The following is a 22,132-nucleotide window of genomic DNA, read 5'->3' on the forward strand; positions in this document are numbered from 1 at the left end:
TTGTGCAGAAACTTTGCCCAGGCACACCTGGACAGACAGATACACTCACCTGCCTTCTTGATGTCAACAAACTTCCTGAATCTTCCAGAGAGAAGACTGACCCTGTCCAAAACTCCTTACAGAGGATGTACTGGGGAATTTACTGGAAGAACCAGAAAACAAATTTTCCATGCATACATTGGCCCCTACCCCTGACAGTGCAGGACTGTGTATCATGACTATGGGCCACAGACACACATATCATCGGAGCCATGGGTAGTGATTATCCATCTATCTATCTATCTATCTATCTATCTATCTATCTATCTATCTATCTAATCTATCCATCTAATCTCTTCTCATATCTCTCTATTTCTCCTCTTTCCTTTGCAATTTTCCTCTCATAGGATGATCATGAACTTCAGAATGGCTATAGACCCCTTTTCCAATACTTACAGATTTTCGAGTTAGATTTCAAAGCAATTTCTCAAATAAAATTCATTTTAATACCATTTAATACCATTTAGTTAATTTGTTTTAAGCCATCCCAATGAATCTGTTAAAAATGAACCCAGTTGCTCTGCTTCAGAGGTGGGTCACAACCACCCTTGGATCATTTGTGTATATTAACAGATCTTAGCACAAAAAAAGACAGGTGAAAAAAATTTTTCAGTTTCAGAATGATGTATGGTCTAAAGCCCCTTCCTTTGCTGGTGAGATTTTTTTTTTCTTTTTTTTGTTCAAACAAGAAGATTTTTTGCATCAAACAAGAGGAAAGAAAGGAAAAAGCTGTCAAATTTTTTAAATGGTAGAAAATTAAAAGTGTGCTTTCCTCACAGCTTATATGAGATCCCATATTTTGAGAGGTCTGAAAACTCTTGAGATTTGGATTCATCTCAAAAAGATGCTCTGAGGAACTCCAGGAACAGCCTTATTCGGGTTAGGTGAAAGTTAAATACAATGTCAGCCTATATGGAGTAACACAGTGATAACACACATTATGCTCCTATATTGAAATCAATGGTTCACAAAGTCATTTAAAAAAATACTTTTAAAACATGACCTGTAATTAGCTGTTGAATACTAATGACTCAGCAGGTTACAAAGGCCAAGAATTTAAGTGTTAGTAAAATAAATGAAAAAGGATTATACATTAATTTGAACATCACAAATAACCAGTGACATAAATGTAGGCCTTTTGCCAAGCACTAGCTTGCAGTAACAAGGATTAGTGAACTTTGAGGGCTTCTTAATAAATTATATAAGTAACAGTGGGTAAAGCTACAACCACCCAACACAGGATGTTTCACAGTGTGAGAATGAACCACAGACCATTTAATATACCACTTCCCTGCTGAATGTCAGAGTTAAAGGGGCTACAATGTAGAAAGGAAGTATTCTACAGAGGAGGAGAATGAACATATTACTTTGCACAAACAAATTTTTCCATATATTATCAAATTCCCAGGTCACATCTCTCAGTCCTACAAACATGCCTGCATGTTGGTGGTCAGACCAAGGTTGCTTTTCTTTCTTGACTGACCAGAGTTATCATTTTGACTCTTCTGTTCTCACAGCTCCACATGGTGCTCTTTCTGGATCACCTTTCACAGAAACCCTCTTAGTGTTCAGTTTAGGAGTACAACAGTCCAGATTATCTACAGGAATCCAAATTTTTTCTTTTCTAAAGAATAGACAGAGACAGACACGGAAGAGCATACACTGAAACAATTGCCTCTGAAGAACTGTCTTTTCACACATTTTTTTCATCTCAGGTTTTCTCATTTAGGGAGACTGGGTAGACAAGGCAGCTTTCCAATATATAACCAAAAAATTTCTCAGTGATTTCACAAAATCCACCTTTACTGTATTTATTAGCAAAATCCTCTCCAGGATCTCAGATCATAAGCGTATATTATGCCTTCAAACATGGGTTCACTGGATTGTTCTTCTAGTGCTTTTAGTTCTCCATCAAAGGTCCTTTCTCTTAATGGGCCTTCATTCATCTTCTTGTAAAGAAGAAAAGCACTGGAGGATGTGCAGCAACTGGACGTCTCTGTGGTAAGGTGACAAAAAACTACCATTAAATATCAAAAAAAACCCCTTCAACACGGAGAAAGCAGAGCAGTTGCACCTACACGAGGCATCTAGAAACAACAGCTAATAACAAATAGTTACAGCAACATTATTTCTACCTTACACTCATGCACCACAAAGAAAAGGAAATAACTTGTATTTCTGTTCAATATCATTAAGAGGATATTCATTGGCTCACTAGCATCATCTCAATTGTGTCTGCATTTTTCCCTACTCTCAATTTCTCAGCATGGCTGATGACATCCTAAGAATCAAGGCAAAACATCAGATAAGCCTGCAAGGTGAGGGCTCTAAGGAGAGGCTGACCTCTCCCAAGAGATGGAGCACAAACTAATTTCCGTTTTCAGATGTTTCCAAAGGACAGGCCCATGCACAGCATCTTTGTAACAAAAGCCACAGAAGTGATCACACCTTTCCTGTGAGAGACATTTGACAGAATCCCTTCATGACTTATTCAGCTGTTGACAAAAAAAGCTCATATATCCGTGGCTCTGCATACATTTCAAGTAAGGCAACAATTTAAACCAAAATTTATGTCATATCATATTTTCCAATGGGACAGCATATTGAAAACCGGCTTCTACTTCTTTAGTCTTTCATAGAACAAAAACTTACCCACATTCAAGTATTTAATTTATGATCTAAACTTTAATTAAAATTTCTACAGAACAAAAGCAATCCTGTCTTTTGTAAAATAGTGATAATGCATTTAAATGCACAAGTCAGGTATTGAGCACAAATTATTCCTAGCATTCCTGAAAATGTGTCAAATATGTATATATCATTTTAATGATAACAGAAAGTATAATGTGTCAAATCTGCTGTTTGTCTCAATTTTTGACAACTGTTGTTAATTAGGATCTATCAGATTACAGTAAAGTATGACATTTTTCTCTAATGTTTCCCAAGAGCTACATATAGCACAAAGAGGTACATTTCCAAGAGCTGCATATAGCACAAAAGAAGAAATTAGCATAGAGCTACTAAAGTATTATATGTTAATTAGCTTTTCTGTCACAGTAACAAATGTTTATTGACAAAATTTCATGTTAGATGTGGGAAAGAAAAAGGAAATAGGAAGCAAAGAGAAAGAGGAAGGTGAAGGGGAAGATGCTGAAACCCAAAAAAACAGGTATTCCTCTGCCATTTTAAGTCAATGAGGTTCAATCTGTTGTCACATAAAAGACACTTTTTGACTAAAAGTTTAAAAATTTTTAAAAAGTAGAGTGTTGAACATTTTACAGCCCTGATTTATAACACCCTAACAGAATTACAGCTATTCTTGAGATAGTCAGCAAACTGTTTTTCACATTCAGAGCTGCACTTAAACTGTAACAGACAATGTTTTTATGGATAAAAATTAGACTTATGTTAAATCTTAGCACTTCAGAGTTGTAGCGCTCTTGTCTCTCCTTAGATAACCATAATACTAAAAAAAAAATATTATTTGAATATAACTACTCATTAACAACTCATATAAGTTGTGTTTTGAAGTTTTGAAACATACATATACATGCTACACAACTATTTTGAAGATGCATTTTCAGTGACTAATTGTGTCCAAAGAGGCAATAGATTAAGAAAATTGCCAGTATTTTACAGAAAAATTATTTAATATAATCTGTAGCGTTTCTGCTTTAATTATTCTGGTAAAAGTTTAAAAAAATATCCTTCCTTTTGTTATAGTGGGACTTATTCTCACAGAGAAACTTTAAAACTGGCTGAAAAAGTATCTGGTTGGACAAACTAATACAATTTGCCATCTTTTACAGAAACCAATAGATTTAAGCATCAGAAGAGGGCACAAAATATTTGAATAATCCACAGTAAATATTGAGAATTACTTTTATAATTTTACAGTTCTACATATGCAGACTTATATTTGTACAGTCAACTTATGGGTTTCTTCTAATCTTACAATGTTTTCTTAAATTCCAAAATAAATACAGATTCGGAAGTGTAATTGCCTTATTTCAATAGTCACTTTTATTTCTTGAAAAGTTTCAGTGAACATGGATTTCATTAAGAGGAAAATAACCTTTCGGATAGTTCAGTCAGAATTTTTATTTTTGCATTAGATATTTTAAAATAAATACATATTGGCCATTACTTAATTGGAAAAAAGTCAAGTTACACTTGATTCAATCATTTTAGATTAAAGCTAGAGACACATAAATAACACATTTTAAAAACACCAAGTTTAGACATATATGGCAATGGAAAACAGACTTCTCAGATGGATTTGTTTGGCTGGAATAGATGGGTCTTGGTACTACTACAATAATAAAAGAAAAAATCCTATAAATCTGTATATTTTAAAAAAAATATAAAAAATATATAAAATATAATATTCAAATGATGTTTTGCTGAAGATCAAAAGACAGCAAGAGTATTCTGTTCTTGTATAGCACTGGACAGTAAACAGTAACAGACCGTAAATAACAGAAGTGAGAACTTATCAGTGACCTAAGCCAGCTAAGCTGTATTCTAAGCTGACAAAAGGTACCCTCTAGACCTTTTCCCAGGAAATTAAGGAATTCAGAAAATATTTTCTTTTCCATTCTGCTTCTAGAAATTTGGTTTACTGAGTTTTGTACTATCCCAACAAAAGCGATACTGCAAACAAAAATCTGAACTTGTCTCAGGATTCCTTTCAAGTTTAAAACCACAATAACATTGTTTCCAGAGGACGTAGAAAAATACATTAGTACTCTGACATGGAAACAAGGCCATAATACTCATCTAAGCACACCAACTGATATTTTTGTGCAGAACTTTACATTATGGGGGCAACTCACATGCTCAAACTGCTCAGAAGTTTCTTATTGCCTTGATCCATGAGTAATCTCCCAGACACGTTAAGTTCATTTAACAGCACTTTAGATGAGTTTAACAGCACTTGTTAGTCAAAAGGTTAAGTTGCTCCCAAGGTACATTTCCATCCTTCTCCACATATCTTTATTAATTATGGGGCTGCACATTATTGGGAGAAGGATATTATTCAAGAGGGATAGATAGCAGCGTTCTTTACAGAGGAAGCAGATTAAAAAGTTAGAAATTAACCTGATTTTATCACATATTTTATTACACTATTCATTTTTCTTGATAATGGCTGTTTCCATGGCTTTCAAAACTCTTTCTAACTATTTGTATTCAGAAACCTATGTGTGCATCCCATCCATATATGAAGTGTAACATTACAAAGCAAAGCCTCAGGAAATCATGTATTCTACTCTGCTGGAAAAGTTGCTTTTCGATTCTGCAGGTTATCCCAAAAAGACAGATGGGCATCTACACAGGCATTGAGGATGCTTCCTTACCAAACACAGTAGAATGTCATATTCCAATCAATTGACTAATTCTAGCACAGTGTAAAGAAATGACAAATTGCTGAGATGATGCACCATATCCTCTGATACCTACTTGAGTGCTTCATAAAGTGCTGTAGAGCTCTGTAGAGGTCAATGAGCACATTTAGAGGCAGGTAAAATACCCCCAGACTGTGCAGCCTAGAACTTTGCCACTGTTGTCAGCAATATACTTTTCTACAAATGCACTACTGGTAGTACTCACAAAAATTGTTTCTATTTGAATATATATATTTCCTTTTTCTCCTTAAATAAAAAGAAAAATAAACCAATTTTTCATCACAAAAACTTTCACAGTTCTTCTGTGGAAGACTGTGTCAAATCTGCCATTTACCTAAACAACAGCAGAATTTCACTAGTGTCAAGTACTCTTCAAACATCCCAGTCTTCATCTCTATTGTTTTGAGAATACATACACAAGAAGGATCAAATTGTTACTATATAAGTTTCATAACATTTTCTGCAAGAGATAGCAGTATTTTCTTGTTTAATGAGCTATGACATTTGGTGGTGAAATCAAACCTGTTGCTCTAAAGCTTGCTACCCTGCAAGATCTGATGCAGCAAGTAACTGAAAATTTAGATGGATTTTTTTTTCCTTCATACTGTGATGCAAAACAAATAAAAAATTAAATGTAAAATCTATACTTCCTTTAGTGTTGAACCACAGGCATACACCAGAGAAACATGGCAGCATCTTGAAACCCCTCAGGTATTTTTGGCTGGGATGGAGGCGAGAGCATAAAGTAAAGATTAGAGTACTTTTCTTGGTCCTCCACCATTGTATGGCTATTGCCCTCTCTTAACATGGCTTGAGAGGTGGACAGCAGGTTTGTTGGATGGGTGGGTGGCTGGTTATCCTTGCACCTTTTTCTGTACCTGTCTTCACACAGCAAGGAGGAGGACATTTGTTACTGTTACTGTGGTTTTCCACAGGTGCCTTTGTGTTCCTTGGGCTTGGTTTTGACTGCAGCAGCTGCGTGGTGTAAGTGTGGAGGAGATTATCCATCTGTAAGAAAGGAGAGATGTAGAAGAGGGAGGAGGCAGATGTCAAAGGTTTTGAGAAATATCAGTTCCACACAAAAATACCTCAGAAATCAAAAGAGAAGAAAAATAGAAATCACTAGGGGCACAAAAAATTAAACAAATATAGCCTGCTAATCTATAGTAAGAGATATGGACAGAGTTGTTGTAGAAAATCCTAAGTGGAAAACCTTTAGAATTCATAATTGAAGCAAAAATGCATTTGTAATATCTGAGTGTTTCCTGGCTAAAAAATTTAAAAATGCAGGGAACACTGGCTGACTGTCCATGCAGCATGCCCTAAAGCAAACAAAACAGAATCACAATTTCAGATTGGCAAAAAAGTTTAATCTCTGAAGGAAGTGAAAAAAACCAAACTTTTCTTTCACCAAAGTATTAAAAATATGCTGCACACTGTCCTCTCCTGCTCTACCACATGGATGTTCATTAGGTGATTTACAAATAACAGCAATTATAACTTAACTTCCTTAAATGTTCTGAATGAAAAGACACTAAGGGACTGAAGGATGGCATTGGAGAGCTTTTGTCTCTGTGTGGTCTTGAATGGAAGAGAGTTAAAATGTTCCACTCTAGCTTGTTATGGTGCTACATTTTGGGTTTGTGCTGTGCTTATTGTTGGCAATACAAGGCAGTTTTCATTCCTGCTGTGCTGCCCTGACACGGGGTCAAGGCCTTTTCTGCTCCCCATCCCAGCAAACTGACTTGAGCAAGAAGTTGGGGCAGGTGACATGCCTGTGACAGCCTACGCCAGCTTACCAAGTGGATATTCCGTACCACATGAGGACCAGCTCAGTAACAAAAAGCTGTGGTAAGAAGAAGGAATGGAAGACACTTAGAGTTATGGACATTCACAATAACAGCATTTGCCTTCCCAGGTGGCTGTTATGCATGGTGCAGACTTGCTTTCCTTGAGATGATTGAAGACCTGCCTGTCTGTGAGAAGTGGTGAGTGAATTCCTTGGTTTGCTTTGCTTGCTTGCACAGCTTTACTGCTCTTTTGACTCTCTTCCCTACCCCTCTGAGTGAAAGTGAGTGAATGACCAGCTTAGTTGCTGGTCGGAATGTTAGAGATACTGGCTGATAAGATCAAGTTTTTCTACACAATGTGAAAAATAAAATCAAAGAAACTGTTTTCTCTAAACCAATTTCTGTATAATTTCAAAACCTGCATTTCTATACCAAAATATGCTCTTCCCAGATTCAGCTGAGGTTTTAATATTAAAAAAATAATATTTGTTTAATTTTATTTGTCCCCAGGTATTTCCTGGGGACAGTCACGCAATCGTTATTATTCAGAAAATAATAATGATTTTAAGTTTATGAATTTAGAGGTATGAGGATCAGGCATTCTTAGTCTGCATTTTTCACCCCAACAATATAGAATACCTATGTCAGAGTTCATCTAAAGTAGCCAATTTGCAATAAAAATATATATATAAAAATATAGTTTCTAGTTCCTAACCTTTTATTTACATTGCAGCACCAGGTTCATTATCTTTAATAGATTAAAATGAAATAAATTTTGTAGATAGTGAATCTAATTTAGTGACTGAATAAAATTAAGATATCTGCAGGAGAAAGATATGGGTTTATTTGTGTGTGATAAAGGTGAGAGAGAGTTCTATGCATCTTGCAGAAATGCCAGTAGAAGTATGAAGTTAACAGATGTCTGATCACATGGGGTTTTTGGCTTAGGCTATGTTTTGGAAAAGTTTTGTTAATAACTGCCAGTAGTACTAATGTTCCTTCAATCCAGCTGTACAAAGCTTTTTTAAATTTATGTAATCTAGCAATATTTGAAATCTATGAAAGTGATCAGATTAATAACAATATATTAGACCTGCTAAAGCGAGAATTTTTTTTAATAAGGGAAACCAACTGGTTCAATACATCACAGCAAATGCCAGAAACATAGATCAGTAACATTCAAAAAAGTCATATCCTTGTTTTTCATGACAAACAATTCTAACAGTAATGAGCCATTTAATACAATATCAAAACCACTCTAGAGAAAGTCTTCTTGCAAACAGGATTGTTATTTTCTGTTGAGTCTATGAACTAACACTTGCTTTCAAAGATTATTCTTTACAATAGATCTCCTATGCTAGAAATAATGGGGAAAAAAGCCAAACACAACAACAAAAAGACTTGTAAGGAATTCAGGGATTTTCTTTTCTTTTTTTCTTTTTGTGTCTTTAACAATTACTCCAGCAGAAATATAGTTGCAAGCAACTTTCAGAAAGGCTGAAAAAAGAACATGAATTTAACTGATGGCATGGTTTTGCAAATTATACTGTAAATAGAAATAAGGCTTTCCAAGAGCAACATATAAATTGGATTCTTTCTAAATTCCCAGAGTGGTTCAGGGAAAAGCTATCTGTATTAAACAAGTATCCAATTTTTACTGTTCAGTCAACTAACAGCATCCAGCTTCAAAAAAAGCTTTTGAAGAATTTACAATAAGCTGGAAGGCATCCAACAATTACAGAAGGAAGAAAACTTAACAAGCAGGAAAAAGTTAAGTGTGATACTACTGCTTCCAAGCAATGCATCCTGTCAACATGGACATTAGGAAATATACACAGGCATATGCTTCACGTGTTGACATACATATGAATGCAAGCATCAACTTATAAATTAGTATGAGGAACAAAGCTGGTAGTAGATAATGACAACTTGCAAAAGCAGACAATAATGCAGACTGGATTCACAATTACAATATAAAATTTGTGTATGATGTGCCATACTGCACAAGACCAGTGATTGCAGACAGAATATTAATTTGCAAAAAGGTTTAGACTTCAGGATAATTAGAAACAGAAGCAAAGATAATTGGCTAAGGTATCATAAAAACAGCAGAAAAATCACTATGAAATAGAAACCACAGATATAAACAAAAAATTATCCTAAAATAAGAGCACAAAACCAAATCTTCCTAAAAGTCTTTTGCACAGAGCTGCATTAAAGAATATTTTTACAGGAGTTTTGGGCTTACTAAATCAGAAATAAAAAATCATTTATACCGCAGAGCCAAATATTTCACCAAACCCACAGATACCTATAGGCCTGATAGTCTTTAAAATCATGGGATGTGATTTTTTTTCACTTATGTAAGATACACCACAAAAAAATTCTTTTTTTATTTCACCCAAACTAGATGTAAGAATGTAACACAAATATTTTTAAAATAATCTCCAAAATATATTTCTCCTTCTATCATCCAAACAATACGACTTGTCATACTGTGCCTCCAGTTGCAAAAGACAAACTTAACACCTCCACTTCAAAAATAAAAATAATAAAAAATGCAATTAAAAATAAAAGAAAGAAGGAAGCATTACTCCAATTTTTATTTATTTTATGTTTATATCTCAGAAAAGATCTCATCATGTGTTCTTTTCTTTTACTGGAAGGAAGAGGTTCAATTACATAACTTGCCTGACCAGCAAAAAGACATTAAATAGCCAAATAAAAAGACATTCAGCAGACCCCATGTCTGCTGAAAACCAGTTGTGTCATCCACAACTCCAAGACTGTGGGTTAGAAGACTCTTGTGTTCTTTGTACCCCTTCCCACAAAGGATGTAGCTCTTGGTGTCTAAAAAGCAGCTGCTATTTTTAAAATCCTACAAATTTAGAGATTTCAATAGATTCTAAACTCAATAGTTCCTAAATTCAATGGTTTCTAAAGCAGACAATATATTAATGACTACCTGCAGGCCAGGAAGGCTTCAAATGGCTTAAAACCGAACAGGAGAAATCACACCTGGGATAGATAACAGGAGACTTATTACGTAAAAGAAATTAAAAAAATTTGAATGGTTTGTAACCATTCTGGTTGCTGGAACAAACAAGATCTATAGAATACAATATATCAAAACCTAAACTAACATTCTGGCTGAAGTGTAATGCATTCAAACTTGGGATAGAGCCATTTATAGTGTCCTAAACAAATTTGTAACAAATTCAGAGAAAAAAGTACCGCCAAAACTAAACCAAACAAAGCAAAAAAGAAACAAAGAAAGGAAAAACCAACACAAACGAGTCAACTCCAGTGGTGGAGTTACTAACTCACTAACTCTTGAAGATGATGGTTTCAAAAATATCCCTCCAGGAAGTTATTATTGAGATCCACAGAGGACCTTCTAGCAATGTTTGCTCCCTCATATTCAGAAACACAAGCCTAAAAATCTTGCCCAAACCCATAAATATTTGATTTCACAAGATAGATTCCACAGCTCCAGAAGGTCTGCTCTGTTACATTACTAGGAGATCTTCTGTTTTATTAGGGAAGAGTAAATCCTCGGAGACTGACAAAACACAACTTTCCTAACAATGTTTCTCAAGACAGCAGATATACTTCAAGCTGCAAACACACATGTGTGTTTTTATTAGGTTAATGCACATAAGCATGTGTTTGCTTTAACAAAAGTCACAACAGGTGATTTTGTCTTCAGAATGAAGTGGCTTTTCTCCTTTCTACAAAATTTTAGCATTAGGAACTCAATCTATAATGTTAATCACAACACTTTCTACTTAGCAATAAGCATTTGAACCCAATGTTTCCAAAAGTACCAACCCAATTCAAGGACTACAGTACTGGGAATGAAAAAAAAAAAAAAAAAAAAAAAAAAAAAAAAAAAAAAAAAAAAAAAAAAGGCAAAGAGGCCCTAGCCAATCCATTTTAGTTTTGTACAAAGGAGTTCAGTTGCCCTGCAGCAGGGTAAGAAAGAGGATCCTGTACCCTCCCAACATTGATTTCAGTACCGGTTAGGATATTAAACGAATGGCACTTGTGACTCAGATGTACTGAGCTATTTTTGTGATGAAACGGTGTAATAAATCCAGCTTAATTTAATGGGTACATTTTGCTTACAGCTAATGCTTGTTACTGACAGAAACTCAATTCCAAGTTCTTTAGGCGAGAGACTGTCTTTTCTACCACATATTTTTAACATGCAGGACAAAAAGGCTGAGATTCAGAACAGAAACAACTGCAGCAGACAGAACCCACTTGTGAATCAGCTTGACATTTGCTCTAGACAGCTATTTCAGAACATTACTGTTTAACTTTGGGTCATCCAATTAGACGCATAGTAACTATGTACAGGGAGAATCCCTGGTGGCTTTGTATCATGTCCAGAGCTGGTAAATGACAGGTTTTTCACCATCAAATTTGCCAATGAAATATTTTTACAAACTTCACGGTGTTGGAGACAAGGGAAAAGAATTAAAATGCCCCCTCCCAGCCAGTTTCTCCATTCTTGCTCTCAATTACTTTTGAGTTCAACATTTCATTTTCAAATGTGCCAACTGCAATTTAATTAGGCAGCAAAGCCTCAGTACACAAAGCTAGTCTGAAGAGTTATGAAGATTATGAAGATTTAGCTATTGCTTCACTTTATGGAGCTGTAAGTAGGAATGTTACTCTTGCCAGCCTTTTCTAAATTGAATATGACAGCTTTGATTTTTTTATATGGAATATAATACAGGTTGAACAGTTGGATAAGCTACAGCTTTAACCACTTACAAGGTTTTGTGAAATATTAAATCAGAAATTTATTTACCATATAATCTATATGCTTTTCAGTTGCAATCAAAAAACCTCAAAGCTTGAATAGATCTCATTTGTAAAAGTAAATACATAGTTGTACATGTAGGATTGTGTGTTTATGTGTAAACACATTTATAGTATATACAGGCAAAGGGAAATCACATATAGCCACATATACAAGTGTGCTTGTGTATACCATCTCTCATATACATGTGCACAGAAATCACTGGGTGCAGTTGCTTGGGTTTGGTGGGGTTTTATAAAACCTCAATGGAAATTCAAGATGCCTGTAAACTTCCTGACTCAACACCCTTCCACAAATTCCTGTAAAACCTTCCTAGGTTTTATCTTATGTTATATCAAACAAGAATGGAATGGAATGGAATGGAATAGAATAGAATAGAATAGAATAGAATAGAATAGAAAGAATATACTTGTTCCATTAGCAGGGATCTATGGTGATCATCTAGTTCAACTGCCTGACTGCTTCACCAGGGAGGACCAAAAGATAAAGTCCATTATGAAGAGCATTGTTCAGATGTCTCTTTTAAAGAGATTGACATCTGTCATCTGGACATCAACGTATGGTATTTTTTGCACCTTAACTCAGGCACAGGCAATTCTTATCATTGGATCACAATATGAGGGCAGCAGTATGGTTGCTTTTTCCTGGCTGCTTACCAGCCAGGAAGCCTGATGCATGTACTGCTGCCTGGCTTTTTCCCTCCCCAAGAGCAGGACTTCAAACTTCTCCTTCATTAACTTCTGGAAGTTCCTGCCTTGGCAGGGTATGACCCTGGGTGACACAGAGAGCAGCACCAAGTTGTGACTCCAGGCTGGGCAGGGAATTGGTCGTGGCCATAGTGAGGCTGCACTGGGCAGCACAGGCTGGTAGGAGAGCAGAGAACCAGGATGTGGGGGCAGGGGCTGGCACTGAAGAGCTCGTGAGTGGCCTGGGGTAATGGGCTGTGGGGCACAGTCTGGACCTGGAGACCCCCCTGTTGGAAATGTCTGCCCTGGGGCTGGCTACAGGAATGGGCCTGGAGAAGTCTAGCACTAGCCTTCAGGGGGAACAGAAAGAGAATCTGGAACAGCGTGGCCCCTCCACAAAGATCCCCTCCACAAAGTTCCCCACCTACCCATCAACAAAAGCAAAAAAATGTGAGGACAGCAATACTATATGACCTGTTCATAACAAGGAGACTTTTCCTATAGTTTTCATGTGCTTATTTTATTTGAAATAGCTTGACCTGGATGGCTGGAAACCCTTGAGACTGGTGCCTTTCCCAGCTGATGGCTCAGTCCTGGTCTGGTCCTGGTCAGCCCACAAGACATCCTCCAAAGTAACTGATGCCGTCTCAGCCTCTTATTAGCTGGAGAGGTGTGGGGGCTATTTGTCCTCCTCTGGCCCACAGTGGAGCCTTCTCTGCTCTGGCTGCAATGGAGGGCTGAAGCACAGACTCCCCTGCTTCCTTCTGAGTCTCTTTGTGCTCTGCAGGGATGGCAGTCGCAGCAAAGGGAGGGCTTGTGGTTGTCTGCAGCTAGCTTAGACCTCCTCCACTGTTCGTGGAGGAGGTGTTGGGGAGCTCACTGGCACTGGCTCTTGCAGCACTGCTGAATGAGGATGGAGTGGGAGTGAGATTCTCCTCAGGAGTTAACAGGGCTGGGACACATGCAGACTGCTCCCTTGCTCCTGGTGGCACAGGTGCCCTGCCAGCCCAGCAGATGACAGCTTCTGTGCACCATTGCACAGCCATAAGTGCATGCTGCTGTGCAAATATCACCATGGCAAAGACCTTCAGCTCGTGATGGACACAGGACTGCAGAGTCTGGAAGAGTGTTGCATGGCTCTGGAAGTTGTTCATCCATGTGAGGGCATGGAGGTTGCCCGCAGAATGCCTGGCTACCTTTCTGAAGCTCACCATTAGGGTGCTTCTTATTCTTTTCCTCGTGTCTCCAATATAATATTTATCAGCTCAGAGAAAAACACTCCAACTCTGTTCTTATGCAGCATACTGTGGCTTGTGCCCAAGGACAAAACCATTTTGCCTAGACTTCCAAACTCGCAAAGCTCCTCTGAATCCTTAAGAAAATTTATTTCTTTTCATTCCTTCAGTCCTGGAGGGACCTGCTCTCTCAGCTGTGAAGGCACCACATGGTACTTTTGCTGTGTGGAGGAGTGGCAGCTGAACATGTTCCTACTGAGCAGTGTTCAGCACGAGGTACCCAATAAACCCAGCTGCCCCAGGAAACAAACATAGGTCACTTAGACAGCCTACTTTTGGTTTTTGGGTTTGATTTTTTTTTAGGTTTGGGGAGAGGAGAGGAAGATTAAGAAAAAGAAAAAAGCTTAAGATCTAGAAACTTAAGGTCTTCCTCTTCAACAAGGCAGAGTGGTACATATATTGAAGGAGATGATTCCGTGATTCTACCTACAATAATTTAAAATGTATTATCTAGAGGGAAATTAAAGTCTGTAGTCTTCTAGTTTCCTGAAAAACTTCACTGGCAGTGGAAAATCTAATATACAAATTGAATATTTCACCGAACATCTGCACTCTCCAGGTGCACATAGGATGATCTTCATACTCATCTCATAAATATTTACATGACCTACAAAAATATTTCTAGATTCACTCTCAATTCCAGTAACGTCATAGAATACTTTCTGCAAAACTTCTTAACCCATATAGTGCCCTGTAGCCTAGTGGCTAGCTGTGGGAATTCTTGACAACTCTAAAAAATATAGATAAAACATAAATTTTATCTCTCATCAGAAGAGCATAAAGAGTTTTATCCAGAATTTTTCTCTGAAGACATTTTGACAGTCATGAATCTCACTTAAAGAATGCCCAAACTCATATATTATACTATACTTTCATCAGTGGAGAACCTGGCCAATTATAATATGAGAATTCTAAGGGGTGGGGGAGAGGGAAGGAAGAGAAAAAATGACATAATACTCCTTTAAGTTGTTAAAAAGTATGGCTAACTGATACAGCTCCTAGCACACCTGTAGGAAGCTGACCAACTTCCTTGGCTTCAGAGATGCAGAGTCGATTTGTGGGCCCTGAAAATACAACATTGTGGTTTTCAGTGCTAGGATGTCCATAAGTCTAGGCCTTCATAGACAACAGTTTTGTTCCTGGAACTGCTGTCCAGAAGCTAGGTAAAGCAAATTCTGTCAAAGTTGTTTATTACAAATCAAAAACTCATATGTTAAAAAAACCCATTTTCTTTGTATTATTACTTTTAAAGTGAATTAACACAGCATTATAAAAGCACCTGCTGGAGGAAATCCTATGGAAGCTAAGATTCAGACTATCCTGGCACCTTCAAAAGAGATCAAAATGTTGAATATATAACTGTCAGACAACTTGCTTTGTACAAATGTAGCATTGGTGGACAAAATCTGGCTGTTGTTTATTCCCTAAATTATTATTTTAGTTGCTAGGGTTCAAAACAAACACAGATAAACTAAAACCTTAAAAAGTTTATTTACCTGTATTTTTTCTTTAATTCATAGCAATCACACCAAACCAAAATTAAAATCACCTGAAGAAAAACACTGATTTTAATATCCACAAAGTGTCTGTTCACACCTCATAACTAGGGTGGAAAGAATAAGAATAACCAGTCTGATAACTATTAAACACAGCAATCACACTGTATTACTTGTGAGAAGACATATTCCAGATGGGCTTAAAATAAATGAAACACTAGTTAATAAATGTACATCAACATGCCATTCTAATCTAGGTTTTTCATAATACTTCTCATAATAATACTGAGATACTGAGATGCATTTTCACTTTTGTACAACCTGTCAATTCCATCTTAAGGCTTTTTTGTTTCTGCTGTGAATATCATCCACAGTTTCAGTGCAGTACCATCTGCTATACACCTTAGGACTCCCAAACAACAGCCTTCCCCTTCAAAACAGCAATCATTTGAAGTAATAAAATCCCCTACTGTGTTGGTATAATTTGGGAGGCATCACACAATCACAAATTTCATTTAATGTTTCTCCATCATCTATTTTACCTACTTTTTTCCTTCATTTTTATTAGCATTTTGAGCATGCTAAAGAGAATTGGTCACTTTTTGCCTGCTGATTCAAAAGTGATAAAACGTGCAGGAGAGACAGCGTGTTAAATTTTCTGTGCTGCGATATTGTCTTACTCAGAGGTTTTTGAAGAATTGTCACCTTTCTGGTAACCCTTGTCATCAGTTCTTGGGTTCTTAAAGACAAGAAAAGAGATAAGGGCAAATTCCAGTGCTGAGGTGGCAACTGGTTGAAGACAACTGAGTGAAGACAAAGATAGGGATTTTTTTTTTAAATGCCTTTTAAAACTATTTTTCAAATGTTTCAAACACTCAGTCCTGATCTGACAGGAAATTATCCAGTTTAGAAATTTTCCTTAAGCTTGAAAAAATCCTTTAACAACCCTGTAGAATCTTCTAAATTGGGGAAAAAAAAAAAAGAAAAAAAAAAAAAAAAAAAAAAAAAAAAAAAAAAACAACACGCACATAGTTGCATTTTCAAAATGCTTCCAAGAGCATATCAGCATATCACAGCTCTGTGGTAAGGCAGTATTACTCCTTGTGGAGCCAGAGTCTCAGAAGCTGAGATGTGTGTGTGGTAGGGGTACATAAGTTGTACCAAAACAAGTGAGTTTGCACCAGAATCATCTACCAGCTCTTTCACAGACCGGTAAAGTTAAACGAGACTGTGAAAGGACTGATTCCAGAATCCAAGCTCGCTTCACTAGCTGTTGTTTTTTCTACAGTCTGCACTGCAACCCGTCCACACACAAAGTACTTGGGAGCTTTGCTTAGTTTTCATTAGTACCCAAATCATATCATCTAGCTTTGTAACTGTGTGCATACTGAGTTTTTCCTGTTCCAGAGTTCAGCATCACAGAGCACAAGTACTCACAAGACTAGACTAGACTGCTGTATAATTAGGAGTGTTTCCATCACAGGGCACTTCAAACATCCCTCGTACCCATAACATTTAATTTTCTTTAGTTTGCTTATTGATGCAGGAAATTATTAAAGCAAAAATTAAATGAAAATTGACTCCAGCTATGCTAAAAATGTAAGTAGTTTCTCAAATGTTTAGTCAATTCCTGATTGAAAATACAGTGAGTTTTCTGCATATTGCAAAAGAGCATAACAAGATTATGAATTAAGGCAGTGTTTGAGGAGATATGAATAGCTAAGCTGACCTTATCTACTTGAAAATAACCAGAACAGTGGCTATGGTCCAGAAAACTTACTTAGCAGAAAGCCAACAGTAATCAGGAGTGTTTGGATTCACACACATAAAATTTAGATAGTACAATATACATCAGGCTGGGGCCTTTTTTTTTTTTTAGCTATCATAGAGAAATGCAGTTTGACTGAAAAAGCCAATAAAATAAAATTCCAGGAACCACTTACTTGAATACTTACTAAAACCTACAATAAGGTCCAACAGCTACTATGAGATGAGAAATAAAATTATCCCTGTTTGCTCTAGTCATGGTGAAAAAATAGCAAGGATATACTTCTCTATTTATTTTTCTCTTCTTTTTTTTTTTTTTTTTTTGGTTGGTTGGCTGGTTTGTTTGTCAGTTTCATTGATGCATTGGTTAGTTGGATGATTTGTTGTTACACAATAAGTTTGCCATAACACAGAATTAAGAGTTTTGTATTTAATCATGAACTATGTCATGTCACATACAGGTTCATAGGTCTGCACAAGAATTCTACGCTTATAGGATCACAGAATGGTTTGGGCTGGAAAGAACCTTAAAGATCATTTGGTTCTAACTTCCCTGCTGTGGGCAGGGACACCTTTCAGTAGACCAGGTTGCTCAAAGCCCCATCCAACCTCACCTTCAACACTTCCATAGATGGAGCATACACAACTTAGATAGAAGTGATGAAAAATTAAACATTTGTTTAGATACCATTACTTTTCAAAGCCAATTCCCCTGCAGCAGTGAGTTTTTTACCAAGCTTCAGGGCTCAACAGTCCACCATTTAGTTTGAAGATTTTTGACAAAGCAAGTTACTACCACATGCTTTTGAAATTAGTTGCAGCCTGGTCCTCTTGGGTAATTTCACAGTCATCTGTGGCCCTTAACATCACTTGCTCTTTATCTTTCACTTCTTATGCCAAGGCATTAGTATGTATCCTATGTTGGTTCAGTAGTTCTTTCTTTTCATGTCATGAATTTTGGGTTTTTTTCTGAGAATAAATACTTCTTTTTTAACCTTCTGATCTTCCTATTAAATGAACACACAGCAGGAGATAGCAGAGAAATAAGAAACTATATGTTAGAATCAACAGCAAAAAAAATTTCTCCTTCATAACTGCAGTCAAAAGCATTCAGAATACAAGCTGGGAAGGCAATTGTACAGAAGACATTTTGGTCCTCTTTGTGCAAAAAATTAACTTTGTTAAGTCTCTGTGTTATTCTGTCTTAACTTGAATTATTTCATAACCCAGCAAGATTTGTTTGGTTCAGTTGAAACCTTATAAAAATTCATCTTACTTTCAGCCACAGTGCCAGAAAGAAACATGAGATACTTCAGCTCCATGACTTTGTAACAATATTTACACCATAATTTTTTTTGTTCATGTATTAGACACTAAGTAGAGCATAAACAGGGACTATACAATGTGTCACTTTAAAGCAATAGACAAACTTATTACTTGTATATATCTTCCCTGGAAGATATAAGGCTCTCATACTTAGCATCTGAAGGCCATTGTTTAAAGCATAGAACATATTAAAATCAATTTTTATTTACCTGACTTTGAAAATGAGTTACTCTTTTAATCTCTATAAATTGAAAAGCTATGTTTTAGGTGGTGGTTCTCTCTGACATCAGAATTCACAAGCCCACTTGCGTGAATGCAAAACAAGTACAAAGGGAATCCTGCACACAATAAGGCAAATCATCATGCTGATAAAGGCCCCGTGTCATCATCACATCAATGGAGAACATAGGAGCCGATGACACACGATAAAGAAAATTGCATAGAAGAGTTTAAAAAACAGATGGAAAACAAAAAGCAAAACTAAACAATCTAGCTTTACTTGTGATTATATTTAATGCTAAAAAACCCCATTTTCTTCTTCAATTTCTTTTTTACCAGTTTAAAAATATGGAAATATTTTCTAAAAAGAGGGCCACCTATGGAGTAACTAATTCATATTATGGATGAATTCCACTGGAAAAATGATAATTAAAGCAGGAAATATTTATTTTGTGTCAGCCTCAGAATAAATGTAAACTGTTCTCTCACGTGCCTTGAGAAAAAGTAGGGAGAAAAAAAATCTTACTAATTGCAAACAAGTCTCTCTCTCTTCTCAATTAAAATTTAAACTAAGTGGTATAATTGTACATATGGCATGCATAACAACAGCAATAACATCCTGTTCAATTCACTGCAGTGGAAATCTTATCCTGCTGTTAATGGTATATATTGTCACAAAATTTTAAAAAATTAATTAAATAAAAGCCAAAAATATGCTCCTTAAAAATCCTTACAGAATGAAAAAACAAGTACCTGACAGGACCTCAGGAAATATGTTTATGACCATCAAATATGACCTTTATGGTGGCCAAAGGTTTAGCAAAGGATGACATTCATCATCATGACATGCACAGACCTGTTTCCAGGTGCATGCAATAATGTCTCCCAACAGAGGCGGTGCAAGATGCAATTACAGCAACACCGTATTTTTAAGCTTCATAAACTCAAGATCCCAACACCATAGGAAAGAACTAGAAGTTTTGAGTCACATAATATTAAACTGAATGTTGTGATCTCTATGATTAAATGACAGATTATTCAAAAGGGCTGTTTGTGAGACTCTGACAGCAATTTTTTTTTTACTGTTGCTGACTGGCTAGCAAAAATTCTGTAATTTTTCTACAGATTAATATAATATTTTTCATTATTTGGAACATCAGTACCAGTATCAAAATTTTCAATGTATTTTGTATACATAGGCAGTCAACTTCTCAACAAAAAGACCTCAGTTCCTTGTCTATTAGAATGTCATGAAATGATACTACAAAATTTATGACCATGATCAACACACATCTTATTGCTCAGCATGCTTATCTGACTACTGTGTCATATGTCATCGGTCTGAGCATTACAGTATTTTCTTTCTTGATGTCCATTCTCATTAATTCCTTTAAGCTGTATGTAATGCAGGTTCTAGAAACACCAGATTATCTTTTAAACAAGGTTTTTGCTGGTCTAAGACTTACCTAATTGCATTTTTAATAGAAAAAAAAAATACACTGTTCCATCTAAAAGAAAAATTACCAAAAGTATCATAAATGGTTTTTAATCAGTGTTACATGAGTAACAAAAAACTATCAGTTTTACCATGCTTTGATGGATCAGGGAAAAGCATAAACCATTCACACGGCCTTTTAAAATCAGATTTTTGCAGTAGCTTTCACAATGTAAGACACATTTCTAATCGTATCAAAATTGAGTATTTCAGCTTCCATAAAAAGATTTTATTGCAATTCACAGATAGCTAGCATCCAGCCTGCAGTTTCTTGGTTTCGCAGAATTCATTTCCTTATTGAGATGTTAATTCTAATTCTATATATAAGAATCTGTTGCCCTAAACATTACTTGAAACTAATTTCCTTTTATTCTAATGACTTCTCTTTTTATTTGTTTGGTTTGAGATTTTTTTGTTTGAGGCTTTTGATGTACAAACCAGCTGTGTTCTTTAAGTGCACAATATGATCCTCTGAGATCATGGGGCTGAATGAGAGAGAAAGGAAAGGCAGGTCTTATACAGAAGGACACACTAATTCATCACCCAGTCAGTCTTCATTGATTAGGTTACTGTCAAGTCTTTATTTCTTCTACCTCTTCCAAAATAGTGATTTCTTCTTGGAGATAAGTTGCATTAATTTTCTGAAGCAAAGTGGAAGTAGACATGGAAACATGTAGGCATGGAAACAAAAAGTTGTGTCCTTTAGGGGAATGACAGTCCAATGTCTAACATGAAAATATCTGATAGACACTTCATGGCTATTCAGAAATAGCAATCTAATAATTATGCAAATCAAACCTTTCTCAGTCAGAGTGCAGAGATTTACATAATTGAGAAATAAACATGCAATTATGGGTCAGTGATGGCACAGCATCAAGGTACTTGAAAGGAAATATCTCAATATCACTGTATTTAAACCAAAAACACTGAGTTATGGAAGGGCACTAGATGTAGCATATTAAGCCTGAGTCTACAGAAATGAAACATATGAAAAATCTCACTCGGTGCACTAGAATACAATACAAATCCTCAGCTGCTAAAAGCCTACACAGCTTCACTGATTGAAATGGAGCTACATCCATTTCAATACCTAAAAACAGAGCACTGGTGGAATAAGTCTGTGCTGCGCAATCAAGATAAAGACATTGAACCAAGATAAAAGTTCCTTGAGAATTACAGCCTTTCCCACCCTCACCTCCCCCTCACCCCCATTTCCTCAGCAGAATGAATATTGTTTCGAACAAGGATTACACTTGATGTTATGAAGACCTGATAAATTCTCTACCAGTACTAAAGGTGTGAGTGGAGCAGCAGTCTTACAAGCTCTCTGCTTACACAACACACCAGCACCCACAGACTTAGTGGCAGATGCTTGGGCAAAACCTTTTTGCCTAAAGATGGGGTTAAATGACGTTTGCTGGTGTAATCTTCCTCCAGTTATAAGAGTTAACTGCCTGGCCTACTTAATTTAATTTTAAATTCCACAAATGCATAAAAAGAATGTTTGAAAGTTAAATATTATTTTTACTTTTTTTTAATTCCATTAAGAAGAAGTAGGGGAAAAGATGCCTGTAATAGGAAAAATAAACCTATCACACTTTTCCCAACATTATTAAAAAGAATAAAGACTGTTAGAGGCCTCACAACAGACTGTGAGCTAATTTTCAGCTAATTACTAAAAGATTATATCATTTTCTATCTCTTCGGACCCTGAAAGTTTGGACCTCTATTCCTGTTTGGGATTTTTAGATTTGTCTTTTCTTCAAGCAAGAACTTCACTATG

This window comes from Passer montanus, unplaced genomic scaffold (assembly GCF_014805655.1).
Source record: "Passer montanus isolate IOZ18808 unplaced genomic scaffold, ASM1480565v1 scaffold7, whole genome shotgun sequence".
NCBI lineage: Eukaryota > Metazoa > Chordata > Aves > Passeriformes > Passeridae > Passer > Passer montanus.